The sequence below is a fragment of the Salvelinus fontinalis genome, chromosome 5 (genome assembly GCF_029448725.1).
Source record: "Salvelinus fontinalis isolate EN_2023a chromosome 5, ASM2944872v1, whole genome shotgun sequence".
Taxonomy (NCBI): Eukaryota; Metazoa; Chordata; class Actinopteri; order Salmoniformes; family Salmonidae; genus Salvelinus; species Salvelinus fontinalis.
The window spans coordinates 16,613,404-16,632,704 of NC_074669.1; the positions used below are offsets into that span (position 1 = coordinate 16,613,404).

The 19,301-nt window shown below is 43.8% G+C and overlaps 1 long non-coding RNA gene across 2 annotated transcripts in view; it reads right to left on the reverse strand.

The window, feature by feature from the left end:
* LOC129855215 (uncharacterized) overlaps positions 1–19,301 on the reverse strand; it is a 29,066-nt gene that overhangs the window by 2,811 nt on the left and 6,954 nt on the right. The window contains exon 2 of one of the 2 annotated variants that reach the window (XR_008759444.1): positions 9,577–9,658. This is a non-coding gene — a long non-coding RNA (uncharacterized LOC129855215). Of the gene's footprint in view, positions 1–71; positions 9,659–19,301 lie in introns of those variants that run through there. The other variant, XR_008759445.1, reaches the window with a different exon arrangement.

Sequence of the window (19,301 nt, forward strand, 5' to 3'; positions counted from 1 at the left end):
AGTGAGACGCACACACACACCCACACCCACCCACCCACCCACCCACCCACCCACCCACACACACACACACACACAAACATACCCACAAACATACCCACACACACACACACACACACACACACACACACACACACACACACACACACACACACACACACACACACACACACACACACAAACATACCCACACGTACACACACCCACACACACACACACACACACACACACACACACACACACACACACACACACACACACACACACACACACACACACACACACACACACACACACACACACACACACACACACACACAAACATACCCACACATACACACCCCCCCCCACACACACACACACACACCCACACACACACACACACACACACACACACACACACACACACACACACACAAACACACCCACACAAGCGCAAACGCACACACACACACATACTCAAAAGCACCAGACATGGTCATGCAATAGAATGTAAACCACCCTGATTAGCAGAAGCGGGGTCACCTGAAGAGAGAGAATGTCTTTTTTTATTTTTATTTTGTTGTTGTATTTTATCCCCCTTTTTCTCCCCAATTTTAAAATGTTGTCTCTTCGCTGCAACTCCCCAACGGTCTCGGGAGAGGCGAAGGTGGAGTCATGCGTCCGCCGAAACATGACCCCGCTAACCGCGCTCCTTAACACTTGTCAGCTAATCCCGAAAGCCAGCTGCACCAATGTGTCGAGGAAACACCGTTCAACTGGCGACCGGGGTCAGCCTGCAGGCACCCAGCCCGCCACAAGGAGGCGCTAGAGTGCAATGAGCCAAGTATAGCCCAACCGGCCAAACCCTCCCCTAACCCGGACGATGCTGGGCCAATTGTACGCCGTCCTATGGGACTCCCGGCCACGGCCGGTTGTAGCACAGCCCGGGAATGAACCTGTGTCTGTAGTAACGCTTCTAGCACTGCGATGCAGTGCCTTAGACTGCTGTGTCACTTGGGAGGCCCAGAGTGGGTCTTTTTAAAAGAATGCAACCTCAGCAAACACTGGTTCACTCCTAACTGGAGCATCTGTAACTGATATCCCTCCTCTGTCTCCTGCTGCCTCCTCCATTGGCTGTCTGTCTACAGGCAGAGGCTCACAGACCTGCCTCCTCCATTAGCTGTCTGTCTACAGGCAGAGGCTCACAGACCTGCCTCCTCCATTAGCTGTCTGTCTACAGGCAGAGGCTCACAGACCTTCCTCCTCCATTAGCTGTCTGTCCACAGGCAGAGGCTCACAGACCTGCCTCCTCCATTAGCTGTCTGTCTACAGGCAGAGGCTCACAGACCTGCCTCCTCCATTAGCTGTCTGTCTACAGGCAGAGGCTCACAGACCTTCCTCCTCCATTAGCTGTCTGTCCACAGGCAGAGGCTCACAGACCTTCCTCCTCCATTAGCTGTCTGTCCACAGGCAGAGGCTCACAGACCTGCCTCCTCCATTAGCTGTCTGTCTACAGGCAGAGGCTCACAGACCTTCCTCCTCCATTAGCTGTCTGTCCACAGGCAGAGGCTCACAGACCTGCCTCCTCCATTAGCTGTCAGTCTACAGGCAGAGGCTCACAGACCTGCCTCCTCCATTAGCTGTCCACCATAATGCTATCAGTACACCAAGACAAGGTGAATGAGCATTAACGCTACAGTCAATATGAAGTTTATTTCCAAAATGCTAAATCCACAAATTTCTCACATTTGTGTTTTTTCATCAGAAATTATTACTTATGGGTTTCTTCATGTGTGTAAAATATTACTGTTCTCCGATTTTTAATTCCTAGATTTTAGATTTGTATGATTGTTATAACGTATTTTTGCAAAACGCTATATATCCATTGTGCTGGAACAGCTGGAATGGAATGTAGGTATCCTGTATATTTGACTGTGATATGTGGTTGTCTCACCTAGATATCTTTAGATGAATGCACATACTGTTAATTGCTCTGGACTTACATTTGACTAAACTGTGAAATGTAAATGTTTTAAATCCAGATCTCATATTACTGTTTTTAATTACTTTTTCATCTGTTACATTTGACTGTCTAAAACCCAGCAGTACTACTTATTTCTCTGAGAGTGAGGCGGATATAATGTTTTGCAAAAAAATTATATTATTTGTTTCTCTAAAATGAATCCATCAAGTGATAGATTTTTAACAAATACATGTCTGTCTTTGAACAACCCTATGCCATGATTAGATAGTGAAAAAAGCACTAATCTCTTTCAAAATGTTTTTTAAACCATAAAAGCTAATTTACCAACATTTCTGCAAAAAGAGATATAGCCTTTTGGAATGAATGTCTTCATGCAGTATGTCAATCAATATTCGCACAATAAAGCTGAATTTCACTGACCGGTTTAGTGTGGAAACCTGAGCTGGAGGGCATGAAGTGCCTGGACACAGAGTTCAGTGTGTAGGCCAGGTCACCAGTGGGACATTTACATGGTCGGTTAAAGACAGGCAGCGTCTCTACAGTCAAAACGAAAGCCCTTCTCCTCAAACGTACACCCCTGTTTGCACTCCCCTTGCCACAGAGCTTCTGTAGACTAATGTGTGTGTGTGTGTGTGTGTTTGTGTGTGTGTGTGTTTGTGTGCTTGTGTGTGTGTGTGGGTGTGTGTGTCTATTGGTGTGTGTGTGTGTGTGTGTGTGTAGTCCAGAGAGGTAACCAGGTGCAGACAGGAGGCATCCAGACAGACACGTCAGAGTGTTTAAAAAGGGAAGAATGGCTTCTTGGCCCCCTGGGTTAAGGGAGGGAGCAGGCATGGACATCTATTTATACCAGCCCAGAGAGAGGAGAGCAGAGAACTGGGAGGGGGTTGCCAGGCCAGGTCCAGTTACACATGACTGGGTGGGGGGTGGGGGTTCTGGTCAAAGTCAGACAGGCTGACCTCCCTATAACCTCTGGTGCTGATATGGGCCTTGTGTGGCGTCCTGGTTGTGCTGTAAATGTGTGTCTGTCTGTACATGTTGACGATATGATAGAAAAATCACATAAGTGCGATCCAGCGATCCAGCAAATCCTTAACCCTCACACCCAGAGCCAGAGTTAATATGGCCTGTATGGAAGTAGGATTAACCAAAGTTAGCTGATCTAGCCCCAGTTAGCTGATCTAGCCCCAGTTATCTCGCCCCAGTTAGCTGATCTCGCACCAGTTAGCTGATCTAGCCCCAGTTAGCTGATCTCGCACCAATTAGCTGATCTAGCACCAGTTATCTCGCACCAGGTAGCTGATCTAGCCCCCGGTAGCTGATCTATCCCCAGGTAGCTGATCTATCACCAGGTAGCTGATCTATCACCAGGTAGCTGATCTATCCCCAGGTAGCTGATCTATCCCCAGGTAGCTGATCTATCACCAGGTAGCTGATCTATCCCCAGGTAGCTGATCTATCCCCAGTTAGCTGATCTATCCCCAGGTAGCTGATCTATCCCCAGGTAGCTGATCTAGGCCCAGTTAGCTGATCTAGCCCCAGTTAGCTGATCTAGCCCCAGTTAGCTGATCTAGCCCCAGGTAGCTGATCTAACACCAGTTAGCTGATATAGCCCCAGTTAGCTGATCTAGCCCCAGTTAGCTGATCTAGCCCCAGGTAGCTGATCTATCCCCAGGTAGCTGATCTATCCCCAGGTAGCTGATCTAGCCCCAGGTAGCTGATCTAGCCCCAGGTAGCTGATCTATCCCCAGGTAGCTGATCTATCCCCAGGTAGCTGATCTAGCACCAGGTAGCTGATCTATCCCCAGGTAGCTGATCTAGCCCCAGTTAGCTGATCTCACACCAGTTAGCTGATTTAGCCCCAGTTAGCTGATCTAGCCCCAGTTAGCTGATCTAGCCCCAGTTAGCTGATCTCGCACCAATTAGCTGATCTCACACCAGGTAGCTGATCTAGCCCCAGTTAGCTGATCTAGCCCCAGTTAACTGATCTAGCCCCAGTTAGCTGATCTAGCCCCAGTTAGCTGATCTAGCCCCAGTTAGCTGATCTCGCACCAATTAGCTGATCTATCCCCAGGTGGCTGATCTCGCACCAGTTAGCTGATCTCACACCAATTAGCTGATCTAGCCCCAGTTAGCTGATCTAGCCCCAGTTAGCTGATCTCGCACCAATTAGCTGATCTATCCCCAGGTGGCTGATCTCGCACCAGTTAGCTAATCTAGCCCCAGTTAGCTGATCTAGCCCCAGTTAGCTGATCTAGCCCCAGTTAGCTGATCTCGCACCAGTTAGATGATCTAGCCCCAGTTAGCTGATCTAGCCCCAGTTAGCTGATCTAGCCCCAGTTAGCTGATCTAGCCCCAGTTAGCTGATCTAGCCCCAGGTAGCTGATCTATCCCCAGGTAGCTGATCTAGCCCCAGTTAGCTGATCTCACACCAGTTAGCTGATCTAGCCCCAGTTAGCTGATCTAGCACCAGGTAGCTGATCTAGCCCCAGTTAGCTGATCTAGCACTAGCCTCATCTTTGTAGAAGAACAATGGCCTCAGTCATTGCAGCGACAGGGCATGCAGCTGGGATCACCCAGAGGAGGGAGCTTTACCCTCCAGCTGCTTCTCATCACACACACGGACACAAGCATGCACATAGACATGCACTCAGTAAAGGTCACAGTCCCACTACTTCCCATAAGCCACCATGCTAACACCCTAACCCTATTACCCATGCATCTTCCTGGTGACCCAGAGGGCCTCTTGTCCATTAAGACAAGTCAACAGATCTGAAACGTCCACCCCTCTGCCTGCCGGCTGCCTCCTTCAGTTTGACGGTGCCCCAGCCCCTGGCCATCTGACGAGGCTAGCGCCTGCTGCGGAGTGCCCTGCCGACACAAAGCTGCATCTGTCGTAGGTCTATTAATAGAGGGTGGGACACATACCTCTCCTCTGCTCTCTCTCCCTGGCTCTGAACATTACTGGACCACTGGCTGGCAGAGTGGACAAACAGGAGGTGTACTACAGTACATACAGTAACCTTGACAAACAGGCTAGCAGCTAGGACAGTTAGCTACTACTGTACAGTTATCTACTGTACTGTACCGTTAGCTATACAATTAGCTATGGTTAGATATAGCCGACAGTTAGCTACCATATAGTTAGCTACAGTTAGCTACTGTACAGTTATCTATACAATTAGCTATGGTTAGCTATAGCCGACAGTTAGCTACCACAGAGTTAGCTACAGTTAACTATTGTACAGTTCAATCTTTTGTCAGGATAAGGTCTGCCATGTAAACCATTGCTATCAATGCCAGCTAGCTGTATAATTAGTCATACATGACAACCATAAAATGCATTGATAAAGCAGACTAATGCATATCAGAGATAAAATAAAAACCTTTTGAGTCCAACTTGATATTTCTTCAGGCCTGTGTGTGTGTGTGTGTGTGTGTGTGTGTGTGTGTGTGTGTGTGTGTGTGTGTGTGTGTGTGTGTGTGTGTGTGTGTGTGTGTGTGTGTGTGTGTGTGTGTGTGCGCGCGTGCGTGCATGGCTGTATGTGCGTGTGTGCATGGCTGTATGTGCGTGTGTGTGTGTGCATGTGGCAGTGCCAGTGAGTGTTAGCGTGAGATATGTGACCATGTTGCGTGGCCATCTGCTCTGTGTAACCATAAAGACACGGGCCCACCAGAGGCAAGGCAGCTTCACAGTATCATTTCCATAAGGTCTGGTCTGGGTATGGATGCATGGGGAAATGGGTGCTTATGTCTCTGGATAGATGATACACAGATAAGGCATGGTTAATGCGATATTTATAATTAATTCCACAAACACAATATGGAGGCCATTCTGTGTCATACTGGAGCCCATGGGCAGATTAGAGGAAGGAGAGTAAAGAGAGCGAGAACAGATTAAAGAATTGAGCTATAGTACGGTGGTGAGACTGTCTGTCCCCAAAGAGAGTGTGTCTGAAGGGTGTTCAACAGCCGAACACAGGCTTCTGTCTAGTCTATGTGGCTCTAGTCTATGTGGCTCTAGTCTATGTGGCTTCAGTCTATGTGGCTCTAGTCTATGTGGCTCTAGTCTATGTGGCTCTAGTCTATGCGGGCAGTAGCCTATAGGCTATAGATTCCCACATTGCTAAAAAGAGAGCACCATCTGAATTTGCTAACATTGCTAGTGAAGGAACGATGCACAGTTGTCTTAGCATAGATGAATGGGGCCATACTTGCGAACATTAGAGAAATCCCGGAGGCCGTGATTATTTCCTGTAACAAACTGCCCACTTTTTCTTGACACACCAATGGCATTTTTTAAAATAGGTCAATATCGCCACCAGAGAGGTACATTTAAACCTCCAAATTCAAGGTTTACTTTTGTTCCTCTTCACTTGGTCTGTCTCAAGTGTAGAGTGCCAATATTGCATGATCGTCGCATCCTTGACTAGGATAATTATGCTTCATTTGTAACCAAGTGGGAGGCAGAAATGCACCAGTTGTGAAGTCGTAAATAGCAGTTGGATGCATTCACTTGCTTTGAACTCGTTGAGAAATGCCAATTTGCTAATGACCAACAAGCTGCGTAAACCATAAAAGCTCAGGATGATAAACAAGTTTCCCACAAGGAATCACCAGTTGTAGGGCTGTTCAAGTGGATTTTTTTCCATTCGTTTGGGGTAAATTCCCACTTTCCACTTGGTTACGAATGCAGCACTGCTAACGTTACGTTTTTGCAAATATGACATAACTGTGGGTTCGAGACCCCTCGCTTTAAACATTTTTGTTAATGTTAAGGAAAACACTGTTCATTGCTTTTAATGCATATACAAGTTTAGTATAGGGCTACACGTCTATGTATATAGCCTATACTATAGTAGCGTTGATTATTTATGTAGCAGTGTCAGTTGCCTATTTGTCGGTCTGCAAGATGCTCCGACAAGAAGCTCCTCATGAAATGGACAACAACGTCATCAAAACAAAGGAGACGATCGTGGACTTCAGGAAACAGCAGAGTGGAGAAGGTGGAAAGTTTTAAGTTCCTCGGCGTACACATCACAGACAAACTGAAATGGTCCACCCACACAGACAGTGTGGTGAAGAAGGCACAGCAGCGCCTCTTCAACCTCAGGAGGCTGAAGAAATTTGTCTTGTCACCTAAAATCCTGACAAACTTTTACAGATGCACAATTGAGAGCATCCTGTCGGGCTGTATCACCGCCTGGTACGGCAACTGCACTGCCCTCAACCGCAAGGCTCTCCAGAGGGTGGTGCGGTCTGCACAACGCATCACCGGGGGCAAACTACCTGCCCTGCAGGACACCTACAGCACACTATGTCACAGGAAGGCCAAAAAGATCATCAAGGACAACAACCACCCGAGCCACTGCCTGTTCACCCCGCTACCATCCAGAAGGCGAGATCAGTACAGGTGCATCAAAGTTGGGACCGAGAGACTGAAAAACAGCTTCTATCTCAAGCCCATCAGACTGCTAAACAGCAATCACTAACTCAGAGAGGCTGCTGCCTACATAGAGACTCATTAGTCACTTTAAACAATGGCACTTGAATAATATTTACATATCTTACATTACTCATCTCATATGTATATACTGTATCTTATACCATCTATTGCATCTTGCCAATGCCGCTCGGCCATCGCTCATCCATATATTTATATGTACATATTCTTATTCCATCCCTTTAGATTTGTGTGTATTAGGTAGTTGTTGGGGAATTGTTAGATTACTTGTTAGATATTACTACACTGTCGGAACTAGAAGCACAAACATTTCGCTACACTTGCATTAACATCTGCTAACCATATGTAGGTGACCAATAACATTTGATTTGATGATTTGATTCGATTTAATGCTTGTCTTTGAACCAAATAACACGTGTGTGACAGAGTAGATCATTATACAAATGCATATAAAAGGTTATAGGCCTACATTTAGGTGTGCATGTCCATGTAATATAACCTATGCAATATGATTATTTGGCCATAGCAGTGTGCTTGTCTGCAAAAGTGAAGAACGAGGTAGCTCCTTATTAAATTCATTCTTAATCTTCATTTTCAAGCTGTTGGCGGTAGGGTGTCCATTTTCAACACACTAACACAATACATGTAATTCTACATTTCAAAGGGGGAAAAAACTAATGTGAGATTCAAACCCTTGCCACAATCTGGACAATTACGTGGAGCTAGGCACTCTACACAAAGAGCTATTTGACCAGTCAGTCAAATGTGATGGAGTTGCTTTGATTATCAGAAAGTGCTGTTGGACCATGTCCAACTACGTTGACGATTTTAATTGGTTTGATACGGACACTTGCTGAGGTTAGCCTAGGGCTAAATGTGCAACCTTATGTAACGGGAACAGCTAATGACGTCCAACTACGTTGCCGATTTTAATTGGCTGATGCTTAAACTTAACCTTGAACTTAAACTTTTTCTAATGTTCGTAAGTATTGCCCCCATGGGTCTTTGAAGCTGTTTCCCACATTACTAGAGAGATCAGATAAGGGGGTGTGTGGTTCCCTATAGCCGTGGTCTTAGGCCTAAGCAACATGGGATCTATACATCCTATGCATGTGTAATCGAATGCCTGGCATGTGCTGACTTCTAGAGCTGTAGGCAGTACATGGGGCTTGTACTGGGGGTGAGGTTGGGGTCAGGTTTGGAGCTGGGATTTGGGGCTTGGCTGAGGATGGGGCATAGGGCTTGTACTGGGGGTGAGGTTGGGGTCAGGTTTGGAGCTGGGATTTGGGGCTTGGCTGAGGATGGGGCATGGGGCATAGGGCTGGAACTGGGGCTGGGGTTGAGGTTGGAGCTAGGGCTGGGGCCTGCAACTACAACTAGGGCATAGGCATGGGCTGGGGCTGTAGCCTGGAGTAGGGGAAACAGTTAGGGATGTTGGAGAGAGCTAGAGCGGCCCCTGCTCCTATTCTTCTGCACTGAAAGCATGACAGGAAGGTTGTGTTTCCGGGCCAGGCACAGGCTTGCTGGGGTAGTCGGGGCGGGGTACAGAGCGGGCTGGGGCAACTGCAGGCTGTAGCACATTTTGGGCCACTAGAAAATAACAATTTATGGCGTCTGCCCAAGGTCAGCTCTTCGAGAAGAGGAGCTGGGAAGGCTCCATAGGCGCTGCTTGTTTGTATGCAGTTAGTCAGTCAGTCAGCAATTAAACCTCCAATAAGAAATACCCCCCCCCAAAAAAGAAACTCTGGACTAGTGCCCTCCTCTTTTCTACGTCCTTTCTAGCCTAGCCTCACCTATCCCTTCACTTGAACTGTCCCTCTCTCTCCCTCTCCTCTCATCTTGCTATCTGACAACTTTGACAGTAGCACACAAAATGGATGGGAGAGCTACAAGGAGCTGGAGGCAGAGAGTGGAGGCCATTTTGTAATGGCTCCAGGCACAGCAGAGAGATAGTGGTGGTCGACTATGAGGCTGAACTTCGTTGGCCCAATGGATTCTAAAGATTAGGTACGGTGTGTTTGTGTGTGTGTTTCAATCACCTGCACTTGCTAATTGCTGTTTCAAATTAAGATGGGGGCAGTCATAAATACTAAACAAATCCAAATCTATTCAATATGATATAATATAAAATAGCTTACAATATGTTACTTACTGCTAGGGCCATCTGTCTGACCATGGGGTTCTCTGCTTGGCTAAAAGTCCTGTACCATCGGCCGAGGCCTAAGTCATGCAGCCTAGAGAGAGAGAGAGAGAGAGAGAGAGAGAGAGAGAGAGAGAGAGAGAGAGAGAGAGAGAGAGAGAGAGAGAGAGAGAGAGAGAGAGAGAGAGAGAGAGAGAGAGAGAGAGAGAGAGAGAGAGAGAGAGAGAGAGAGAGAGAGAGAGAGAGAGAGAGAGAGAGAGAGAGAGAGAGAGAGAGAGAGAGAGAGAGAGAGAGAGAGAGAGAGAGAGAGAGAGAGAGAGAGAGAGAGAGAGAGAGAGAGAGAGAGAGAGAGAGAGAGAGAGATCAGTCTGGTTCCAGGGCCTCCAGTCTCTGTAGTATGTTGACTAATAAGCTCGCCCCACAGTCTCCCCATGGTCTCGCCTGGCTAAGGAAATTCATTAGTGAAGCAAGTACCACACCACACCCGCTCTGCTCCCTCTGCTGAACACTGAACACACAGCAACTTTCTGTGCCGCATGACCAGTCAACACCAACACAATAACCTGCATCCGCACGAACACCAACACAAACACAAATCCCAGGAACACCACTAATACCAATACTAATGCTGACAACAACCCCAAGACTAACACCAACCCCCACACCACCACACCGGCCTCAATGGATCCATACTAATAAAGTCTGAGTTAACCCTGTGCTTAAACATTTCAGACCAACTATAGTAGCTGTTACCATTCCCCATAGATAAACATGCCACAATTAGCCAGCCTTACTCCCACAAGACCTTGTGGAACAGCTAAACTTTGAATATGAATGATTTTCTATCTCTCGCTATAGCGCATATTGACCTATATTAAGATATTTGATTGGCTGGTGCGCTGCTACCGTCTACTTCAGTCATTGGTTGACGCGCTATTATAAGTGCGCACGCGTGACTCGGGGTGGCAAGGCGGCTAATTGTGACATGTTTTCCTATGGGAAAAGCTAACAGCTAATATAGTTGTTCTAAAAGGCATAGTATGGACCCATCATGTCCACAGCCTGGTATTGTGTTATGTCAACGACTCGCTGCATATGAGTGTAAGTGTGTGTGTGTGTGTGTGTGTGTGTGTGTGTGTGTGTGTGTGTGTGTGTGTGTGTGTGTGTGTGTGTGTGTGTGTGTGTGTGTGTGTGTGTGTGTGTGTGTGTGTGTGTGTGTGTGTGTGTGTGTGTGTGTGTGTGTGTGTGTGCCTATGGATCTCCCATGTGAGAGCGAGTGTATGGCAGTGAAAAGGGGAAAGGATGGAGGATGGGGCTGGTTACTTCAACTTCATAGTCTACTCTCCACAAAGCTAGGAGGAGAAGAGGAACCCTGTGGTAGCATCAGCTGTCCCTACTGGAACGGAGGAGAGGAGCACCAATTGCCAGCCTCCACAGCCTCCACTTAGCCGTGCTGCTGAAGGGTGATCATTCTATACAAGGGCACTACTTGCAGTTGGAGTACGTAGCCTTGTTGAGGCAGCCAGGGGTCTTTTATATATTGTTTTTAACGTTTGTAATTACAGTAGAGTGAACTGGTTCTACGCCAGTGCCTGTTTATGGCCCTGATGTGAGTAACCCAACTCCTGTGACCACGGAGAAACATGGGTGGAGCAGAGGCAGTGGAACTTAATGTTCGACAGTTTACTAAAGTTGACTAATTTGAAACAGTTTACTAATTTGGAGCAGTTTACTAATTTGGAACAGTTTACTAATTTGGAACCATGGAGTTACCGCAAGTCAGCACAAAGACAATAGCAGCACCGCCTCCATTATTCCAGCACCATTTCCACTTAAACATTTAAACATCATCAAATCAACAAGGCTATACTGTATATGCTTAGTGTAGTAGATTGAAAACAAAACAAAGATACCAAAAGCAACTTAGTACAATCAATGTTGCTAAATATCATGTGGCTGTCGAAGGGCTTGAAGAAGTAGGTGCCGACTGCAGAGGACAGGGGAGGACAGGGGACACTGAATGGCCCACATTCACCCTCTGAATGGCCCACACACAATCCATGTCTCAATTGTCTCAAGGCTTAAAAATCCTCCTTTAACCTGTCTCCTCCCCTTCATCTACACTGATTGAAGTGGATTTAACAAGTGACATAAATAAGAGATCATAGCGTTCACCTGGACTCACCTGGTCAGTCTAATGTTTTGTGTACTCAGTGTATGTGTGCTGTGTGGGTGAACCAAGACACACTGTAGGATGGCACAGTAATACACAACCATTTGAGCTATGAAGGCTTCACAAATAATGCCAAACTACTTTAATTGTATTCTTCAAACTGCAAGGAAGAACATTAGTCCATATTGGTTTTCTTTGCCTAGACAGTGTGAGAGGCTATTCACTTGATCTATGACTACATGCATTTTCACAATAACTTTTACTATACAAATATGAACTATTTTTGCAATAAATTACATAAATGTCAATATCACCATCCAATAATTTACAAGGATGTACTAGAAATGTAATCAAGACATTACATTTACAGATATTTTGATCTTAGTAAATACACTCACTCAATCAACTATTCTACTAGCGCTGCTTCATTTGAGAAAATGGTGGTGAGAAGAGGAGGGACTGGAGTAGATGAAATACACTCTGCTCCAGTAGCCTACTTCTAACTTTATACTTCTGCAGAGTCTGCAATTTTTCTGTGACAAAATTGCCATGGCGATGACTGAGGCCAAAAAAGGGAGGGAATATATGAATGCTGGAAGAAAAGCTAGGAGAGACTCTCAGCCCGAATGCTATCTGGAATATCGCTCAGCCTGGCAGGTCTATAAAACAAGTATCCATCCAAACGATGCATACGATAGGGGCCTTTGGACGTAGTATACTACCGATTACAAACTCTCTAAAACATGACTATCTACTATCTGAACCTAGCCCAACTGCAAGAAACTAAGTACACACAAGTTTATTTTGCTGGTGATTTGATTCGCTCATTTGACCTTGCTCATTAGGTCTGCAGAGGTAAACTGATCGTGTGCAGGTCAAAGTTAAGACAAAAAGGCCTACACGGGGGACTTATAGTGTTGGGGAGGAATATCTACATCATCCCCAAACTCTCCCCCAGTCCAACATTATGTCATTATTACTGTGTTCAGCGTCTCTGCGGAGCTCGTGTGGTTTCATGGATAAATTGCATGTGACGTCCCAGCTGACATCCCGATAAAGGCAGAGAGAATGAAATGGCCCCCAATCCTCAGTGTTGAGCGACGTAATGGGCTAATGGCTTCCATGTGTGAGGAGAAAGGAGGGGAGAGGTAGGGGGTCTGAGGGGAAACCGTCACAGTCTCTGCTCTGCTCCGGCCTTCTCTGGCCCCAGTGTATTGTATAGAATCCTGCTTAATACTGAGACTAGAGGACCGGTGGTGGTCACTGTTACCCACTCTTTAGTCTATAGTCTCCTTCACCCTCAGTGCTGTAAGCCTGGAAAGCTAGTCTACACATTATATAACTGAGCCGGCAGCCCAGCCAATTCATTCACATGGCAGGATATAATTGAACTCTAGAATTGCCAGATTAATAAAACATAAATGGTACTGAAAACAAACAAACAAAGAACATACATTTAGGAACATTGTTGACCGCTGGATCCTGTGTATTTAATAGCTAAATACTGGTCGTCCCTGGTGACTCACTGGTCAGTATGATACTGGTCTAAGAACCATGGTTGTTCCTCCTATCAACTAAATGTCATAACAGTAAGAGTTGAAAATCTGAGTCCATTTAGATTCTTCTAACTAGTAGTGACTTGTTTCAGCTGATGATCAACGAACCACAGTGTTAACTTATGCAATCTGTCAGTTACATAGAATCTGGCTAGGTGGAACTGCAAGCTCATCATATGCCTATGTGTATGGGGATATAGGCCTACATACAGCACAGGGTTAACTCTTCAAAAATATAGTCTACTTATCTAGGCCTAAGTATCGTCACAAAACCTGTAAAGTAAGATATTGTACATCATACTGTACTCATATCTATACTCATAACAAATACTGTACTCATATCTGCACTCATAGGCAGGGGCGGCAGGTAGCCTAGCGGTTAGAGCATTGGGCCAGTAACTGAAAGGTCACTAGATCGAATCCCTGAGCTGACAAGGTAAAAATCTATCGTTCTGCCCCTGAACAAGGCAGTTAACCCACTGCTCCTAGGCTGTCATTGTAAATAAGAATTTGTTCTTAACTGACTTGCATAGTTAAATAAAGCAAAAAAAAATATATCAAATACTGTACTCATATCTAGCTGAGGAAATAGGCACATGGCTGCAATGGACATTGCTAACACCAACAGCTAGCCAAAACCTAAATAAAGCTCTACCCAGCGTGGGCAATTTAAAAGCTACATTGTTTTATATTCGTAACTCCTAGATTGAAAATGACACTAAACACTGGACTGCATTTAGGCTTACTGGTCTGCTGATCAGATTAAATAAAACATTTAAAAAATGATACAGTGCACTAAATGTCAAAAGGAGCAGGGGTGCATGTCCCCCCCACATTCTGAAATTGCATTTTTGTCCCCCCAGTTTTATCATTGAAATGTGTTACAGAACTAGGCAACGGTGTGCTTTAGCACCCGTCAGACGCCCCCTCGTGGTCGGGTAGGCTGTTTGAAGAGTTTATCTGACTGGATAAAAATAAATAATGGATGTCCCCCCACGTCTAAAACCAAGTTGACCTTCAACTAATACTAGTTGAACCAGTCAAATCATTTCTAGCTTCGTTATTGCAGAAATTGAATTTGTGGTGAGCATTTTGGTTCAATGATGGCCACCATCCTCAGATCTGTGCTTAACAGCTGGAATGAAACATATTGGATGGAAATCACTAATACGACAACCTCTGTAATGAACAGAAATGAAATTATTCTAAATACCAATTTCTCCATTTAACAAATTAAGCAAAGTACTGGTGGTTTATGGTTATGTTGTGCTGGTGGATGCTTCACTTTCAGAATGAGTACCATTGGTAAGAAAACATTGAACAATGTGTCACATGAGTCAAACCACAGACTCAGAGCCCCAAAAGACCATTTGGGTAAAAATACACATCATATGCTGAAACCTAGCTACTGTGGACAAAATGTAGGCCTGTCAGCACAGGGTTACATTTATTTCAACTTTTTTCCAGCCATTGAGCATCAATCCAATTTGCTCAGGACAAACATACTTTTCAGATTAACACATATTTCTCAATAACCAAAACGTTATGTGTTGAAATGAATTATGATTTCCAGCGTCGTAGGAATTATGAATCCGAATTGTACAGTAGGCCTATTCTTTACACTAAGTAACAATGTACACATTGCACTAGGCTTGCGATGCCAAACAAGATGCTATTCTCTGTCTTCCACCAAAATCTATTTAATCAACTGAGAATGAATGGTTTTATTGTGACAACTAAATTCAGTAAGAATTACAAACTATTGGCAACAATTAAATAGCATTAGCTGAAATGTGGGAGCCAATATGAAGTAGTCTATATTTCCAAACCCTGAGTTACTACTAAAGACCCATATTAACTTAAACAGAGATATATACATATTTGACTAATGATAGACAAGCAGAATTGTGATGACTGTGAATTATTTACTAGCGATGTACAATATATCGGTGAACATATCAGAATTGGACGATATTAGCTAAAAATGCCAACATCGGTATCGGCCCGATGTCTAGTTTAAAACCAATGTGCAAAACTGATGTCAAGTTGATGTGCATTCCTATATAACGTAGGTACATGACGTAATGACGCCACGTAAAAAGTTGTGCTACACGTGCAACACAGCATTCCTAAACTAGCCCACCATGTCTACTGTGTGGATTGAGCAGTCAACAAGTCGAGCGGTCATATGAAAAAGTAAGAATTTCTGCGAGACAACTCAAAGGCGTAATCCATTAACGTCAATGGAATTCACTGCCATTGACAATCAACCGTTCTCTGTCGTGGGTGATGTTGGCTGTTGCCGACTGTTTGAGCACCGGTATACATGTTGCCCGCTGAGTTACACAGTAATAGCGTCACTGCTATTAGCTTCATGACATACTATGGAACGCCGTTTGTGTCATTGCGTGTGTCAAAAAAGATACACTTCAAATAACTGCAAACTGCAAAAATCACTAAAGCTAGAGACTCTTACCTCCCTCACTAGCTTTAAGAACCATCTGTCAGAGCAGCTCACAGATCACTGTACCTGTACATAGCTCATCTGTAAATAGCCCATCCAACTACCTCATCCCCATACTGTATTTATTTATTTATCTTGCTCCTTTGCACCCCACTATCTCTATTTGCACATTCATCTTCTGCACATTCTACCATTCCAGTGTATAATTGCTATATTGTAACTACTTTGCCACCATGGCCTATGTATTACCTTACCTCTCTTATCCTACCTCATTTGCACATGCTGTATATAGATTTTTCTACTGTATTATTGATTGTATGTTTGTTTATTCCATGTGTAACTCTGTGTTGTTGTATGTGTCGAACTGCTTCGCTTTATCTTGGCCAGGTCGCAGTTGCAAAGGGGAACTTGTTTCCAACTAGCCTACCTGGTTAAATAATAGTGAAATAAAATAAATTCAAATAACACTATTTGACACGTTAAATAAGCTTTTAATTTGACACGTCAAATAACACAGTTCTATTATAGAATGTTGTGTTTTCTGAATTTGCACGTGCAAGCCAAGCGCCATCATTACTATCAGTAGCACTGTCAAACCTGTACAAAAAAGTCTGCAAACAAGCAAACACTGGCCACGAACGATGTGTTTATAATACCGCGGTGGTAATAAAGCATTATTTGTTTGACCACAAGTTCTGGGGAAGCTAGCTTTAGCTTGGTACCTAGCTAGCACCAATACAACCAGCTTCAAAAAACAATGACCAGTAGAAACTGCAGTCATTTTTATTATTCTTAGCAATGATTTAGGAATCCTTGTGAGTAAGTATTAGCTAGGTAGCCACTTGTTGTTCGCCTTTTGAAATTGAACTTCAGTTCATGAAAATAAATGGCTAGCCAGCTACTTAACCCTGTTTCCCAAAGCTAACGTTATAAGCAGCCAGCTAGCTTCATCTGGATAGTGAGGCTCGACCTGACCGGATTATGTGTTGTGAAGCTAGACACAATTAGGATTAGGCACAATAGTGGAATTTGCAGTTTGCCTTCAAAATAAAGGTTCCTCTTTGAAAGTAATGCAGAAGGTTACAATTGGTGGAATATTGGTGGAATTGGTGGAATATTTAGACTAGATAATGTTAAACAAGGTTGGAATGTGAAGCAATGAAATGGGGTATCAGTGTACTCGGTGATGCCCACAGAACACAACTGTGAAGTGTTTACGCAAATATTAGCATTGTAGCTCTAATCGCAGGACTGTGACCATGTGAAATCCCCATCGCAGTCAGCCTATTGTGTGTCTTGACATTCATATTGCACTGTACAGCTTTACCTAAGGATTGGGGATCAATGAAATGGGGTATCAGTCTACTCATACCTAAGATATTTTTTTTCCAACATCCTCCTCAGAGTTATCAGACTCCAAAACATTCACACAGTATTGTTTTTCCTCTGGAATAGTGTTCAATACACATAGGTTGACAATAAATATGGCTCAATTCACAGTTGTTTCAGAGTCCCGGCAATAAGAGCTACAACGCTGATGTTCTCTGGGTGTCACTGAGTAAACTGATGCCCCATGTCATTGATCTACAATCCATAGGTAAGGCTGTACAGTGAAATAAGTTTGTCCCCAATGCAATTCTAAAGTATAATACATCCAGTGTGATTTCAACAGATTTTTGTCAAATTAACAAATTATTGTCTTTTGTTGATTTTATATAACAACATTCCAATCTCGTTTAGCATGATCTATTCAATTATGGCATAATTCTACTATTTGTATTCATTTGTATAATTTGCATGACATAATTTTATTTTCAAGACAAACCGCAAAGTCCACTATTGTGGCTAATCTTTATTGTGGCTAACTTCACATAGATGGGTCCGACCACCGTTAATCAAATAAGAACAGTATCATAAATGAGGGTTATTTTAGATGATGACACTTAGCTAGATAGTTAGGTAGCTAACTATAGCTACTGAAACAGATTATTAGCTTTTTTTATGACCAACACTGTAGGTGCGCGAGACAACTAGTGATAGTGTAATCAATGTGTAATAACTACGAAAAAATGTATAAACGTGCTCAATTATTATGTGACGTGCAGTCATATTCAGGTCCTGATTGGTCAACAAGCTTATTTGACACGTCAAATAGTATTATGTGACACGTCAAATAGTATTATTTGACATGCAAAGACCCAAACGGCTTTCTATAGTATGAGAAATCCAGGTTGAGAATGAAACGACTGAACAAATGAACAACAAAACAGAACAGCAAGTAAGTGAAAGAAATAGGTTTGATTATGTTTTACTGGTAATGGGGACATGCATAAATGCCAACAAAATAACTTTTTGGTCAGTGTGTGTGTGTGTGTGTGTGTGTGTGTGTGTGTGTGTGTGTGTGTGTGTGTGTGTGTGTGTGTGTGTGTAACCTTTATTTAACTAGGCAAGTCAGTTAAGAAAAAAATGATTATTTACAATGACGGCCTACCCCGGCCAAACCCGGACGACGCTGAGCCAACTGTGCGCCGCCCTATGGCACTCCCAATCACGGCCAGATGTGATACAGCCTGGATTCGAACCAGGGACTGTAGTGATGCCTCTTGCACTGAGATGCAGTGCCTTAGACCGCTGTGTCCATGTGTGTGTCTTAACTATTTAACTGTACTAGAATGCTTAAAAGGCTGCAAGAATGTTAAACATCGGATATCGGTATCGGCCAAAAATGTCATAGCGGTGCATCCCTATTATTAACAGTTGAAAATGATATTTTTCTAGTACAGGTGAATTGGATTGATCACACTCGTTCTAACTACTCAGAAGTGAATCTCAGTCCAAATGATTTTTGTGATGAAAAATATGAGCTCATCCAATAGAGAAGAACAAAGCTAACATAGACTATAGTTATCAAATATGTATATATATATATTACTGTAATGACCATGTAATGACCATGTAATGAGTCTCTCTCTCTCTCACACACACACACACACACACACACACACACACACACACACACACACACACACACACACACACACACACACACACACACACACACACACACACACACACACACCTAATTTCTATCCTACAATTCTGCGAAATAGCCTTGATCTATATAATTTCTCCAAATGTATCAAAATAAAACACAATATATTAACAAAAGGGGATAAGAATATACTGCATGTTTTAGGGGTTCACACTGTTTTCATTTAGCTGTGGTGCACCAACAAATTGTTGACCCCACACCCAAAACATTTTTTTGCGGGATGGAAAAAAACACTTTCAGTGTGAACTTAAATAACTAAAACCAGACAGAAAGTATGTAGAAAATATAATTTACTTATATATTTTTCAATAATATAATTTTGAGAACTCGAAATCGTCAAAATAAAAAATAAAAATTATTAAACCAATAAAAGAAAACATTGAATTTAGGAGTACTTTTGGCATGGCGCATTACCAACCGGGTACGCAGGGCACATGCTTGGGGTCACAATTGATTTTGTTATAATGTTTCTGCATAATAACACAGATTTAG